A 4046-nucleotide genomic window follows, 5' to 3' on the forward strand; every position below is an offset into this window, starting at 1 on the left:
ATGACTCATTAGTCTTTGAGTCAAAGTGTTCATACTCTTGAGTGAGAATTGTCTTCCTGTTCTTCTTAATTGTGTCAGTTCCCTGACACCTTGTTTCCAGAGCATCCCATATCTCCTTAGCAGTCTTGCAGTTGATTACCCTGTTTGACATTACATTATCAATGCACTATGCAGTAAGTGTCGTACCTTAGCATCCTTAGCAATTGATGCTATATCTTCAGCAGTATAATCACTCTTCTCCTTTGGTACGGTCTTTGCTGCTTCACCTGCAACTGCAACTGCGAGCTTGGTTGGTTTGTGAGGCCCTTCCTTGATTCTATCAAGGTATTCTGGATCTGTTGCTTCCAGGAACATGGTCATCCTTACCTTCCATATGGGATATTCAGATGGTCTCAGTATGGGAACTCTGATGGTCTCATACCGACTCTGAATTTGTGTCTTTGGTGGTTCCTCAGTTTTGGTAGGCTTAGTTGGAGTTTCTGTGTCAGACATGATTGTGTTTGGATCTTTAACTGTATGTGTGTTAACGGATTAGCTCTGATACCACTTGTTAGGTCACACACACTGTAGAGGGGGTGAATACAGTGTACAATACAATCAAATCGAATTTTAATATATTAAGTAACAGAAAACAAACTTTATTGAAACAATAAACTCTGTTACTGTATGGAACTGTTACCTCTCAGTGATGAACAAATATCACGAGAGCTGCTAGGGTTACAATGAATAATCTTCTCGAATATGATAACACTTAAAGTGTAAACCCTATGTCTGTGTTTATATACTACACAGTTACAAGATAATCGCTAATTGATATGGAATATAATTCTGCTTCCTAAAATATATCAATCAGATATCTTTTCTTCCAAGTATTCCATTCTTCACGGAACTCCTTCTTCATGCATATCTCTTTTTATGTTTATCTCGATCTTCTTTCCTTTAATCAGCTACTGTCCTTATCTGATCGTCCTTCAGCACTTAAGTTCTGATATCTAACTTCTGATGATTATCTCCTGATAATATAAGTACTGATATCCTTAAGTCCTGACTTCCAGTATAAGTACTGATTAATGGTTAAGTACTGATTTGTCCTGTTAAGAAAGATCTGTAATCTAAACATAAATCATATTAGCCATGACATTATCAAATATATCTACCATCATTTTATTCATTATTTTCGAATTACACATCAAAATATCACTTAGTGACTCAAACCCTAATCAAATTTTCCAATTAAACATGCATGCATTCACTTAGCATCAAACCAATCTCTTTTAGACCCATTTTTTTATTCGGCTATGACCATAAATCACTACTCAAGAACCAAACAATGACATGCATCACTAATTTTTCTTTTAAACCAACATGCAATCTTATTTCTTACTAATTAAACTTAATTTACACCAAGATCAAGTCACAAAATCCAATTTCCTTTTTATTAGTACAAAAGCCGAACCAAAACCTCAACATGCAACCCTCAAATTTTGATTTCTCAAGCATCCAATCAACTACACAAGTCCAAATACTTTTAAAATAATCATAAAAATCCTTTTAACAATCAATACACTTAAATTTCAAAAGAAATACAAAATCCTATTTGAACTTTTCAAGAAACCAAGACATGCAAAGGCTACATACAAGTTTTAAAGTACATAAATCTCAAAAATCACATTATTTCAACTAGCACATCATTTTCTTAAAATCCCGCCAGCTCTCCTTGGATCAAAGCCGGTGGTGGTCGAACTTAAGAGTGCCCATAACGGGTCTCCTCTTAAGTTTTAAACCACAAAATCACTTTAATCTTCTCTTATGATCATATATCAAGAAATCGCATTTCCTTGAACACAACCATGAAGATAGAACTATGAAACTACATAAACACTTACATGCAAAGGGTGTTTGAGTAGTATATCGAAAATGAAGACTAAGGATGATAAAATCTTTGAATTTGGATGAGTATTTATTGTTGCATGCAAGAGATAGAAGAGAGATGGAGAGAGAGCCGGGAGAGAGAGAAGAGTGATCGAGAGAGAGAGGGAGAAAGAAAGAGAGGGAGAGAGGGGTGCTCATGGGAAAGAAAAGAAAGAAGGGGGGATTGAGCTCGTATTTGTATTAGGGGGCAACGGTAGTTTGATAATTCACTAATCCTTTTCTTTTGTTTGATTTACTCTCTCTTTTTACTCCAATAAAAAAGAATCTGAATATTAAATATATCTTTCAGAAATTTGAAAATTATTATGAATGATAATTTTAAGACATAGATCTCGAAATTAGCTTTCCAACCATTACTCATAATAAACTTTTGAGCGTATGATTGATTTTATATGATTTTTACAAGTTCCGCAAAAAATAGAATTTTAACACATAAAAATCATTTTAAAACGCAACGGTCATAAAATAAATCCGTCTATCATTTTTAGAAAGTCCCTAGGACTATTTCGAAGATAACAAAACAAATCTCATGTCTTTATCTTACTCAGATAATTTTATAGAAATGTGCAAAGGTTAAATAAACATTATTTAAATCAAATAATTCCCTTAAATCCGTAAAAATATTAACAGATCATGTAATCACGCATACAGACAAGCAAACACATATACTCACACATAACAACTCATGTCTGATCATAAAAATTTTCCCTTTTTATTATTATTATTCCTCTTTACGCGTACCGGGTCACGTTCTGCCTGACGGCCCGACGCTCAACGTTTTAATTATGCTTCACAATTACCTTTACCAATCGACACGTCACTAGAACGCAATATTTTACTTAAACATTCATTTCATATAATAACACATAAGTCACATTTTAAATACTTTTATCCCTTTTTAGGACGGATTCCGTTCTACCTGACGGCCGGACAACACAGCTTAACTCCTAAGCTGACTCTTTAAATTGGAACGCTTCTATTTACGCTCTCAGATACTAATATACAATAAGGACAATTAATTATCACTTAATCACATAATTTATAATCACGGCACATAAATCATACTTTATTTTCTTAATTACTTCGCAAAATTCTCAGTCGTCACAATTGTCCTTTACCCTTGAAGAATCTTGGCTTCTTTACTCTAATGTTAGAGAACTTTTTTGTCAGATAGGCCATTGACTTATCTAGCTCATCAAGCTCATCCAGGGTGTAGAACTCATCTTCTTCCAATTCCAGTATGACTTGTTCCTGTGAATCATTGTTCATTTGCTCACTTGTTGAGGCAACTGGAGTCTGGGATCTTGGCTCATCATTGTAGGTATGGCTTTCATTGACAATTAGAGCACTTGAATCATCTACAACATGCCCTTGACCAGCTCTTAATAATTTTCTTTGAATTATTTCTAATTCATATATTTTTAAGATTCCATATAGAACTTCCAGACTTAATATGCTCAAGTCTCTCCCTTCTCTGATTACTGAAAATTTCTATTCCAAATGATTAGGGAGTGTGAGCAAAAACTTCAAGTTCACTTCTTCAGCTTCATAATATTTATCATGCAGCTGCAAGGCATTAATCAGCTTGTTAAACCGTTCAAACACATCAGGAATGCTTTCCTTTGGCTTAACTATGAAACCCTCATACTGTGAAATCAGTATTCTTCTTTGATTTAACCTAACTTCGTCAGTTCCTTCACACAATATCTCTATCTTTTCCCAAATCTTCTTAGCAATGTCACAGTTGACAATGTTGTTGTACATTACATTGTCAAGTGACTCTATTATGATCAGCTGCAAGCCACTATCTAGGAAGACTTTTTTTTCTCAGGCTCAGTATATTCTGAAGGATCTTTAGGAGCATAATGAGTTGGAATGACCATTATTGAGAATCTGAATGTATAGTGAAGGGCCCATTCTTGAGCATCTGAATGTATAGTGGATTGGCCATCCTGACAAACAGCAACATTTTCTTCTTCCATAGAGTGTAGTTAGTTTTATCAAAAGTAGGGATTTTGATGCTACTAATTTTCTGTGTATTCATTCTTCCAAGATCTTGAATCTGCTTACTTTCAGATTTTGCTCTAATACCACTTGTTTTATAATGAATCACA

Source organism: Apium graveolens, chromosome 3 (genome assembly GCF_009905375.1).
Source record: "Apium graveolens cultivar Ventura chromosome 3, ASM990537v1, whole genome shotgun sequence".
NCBI lineage: Eukaryota > Viridiplantae > Streptophyta > Magnoliopsida > Apiales > Apiaceae > Apium > Apium graveolens.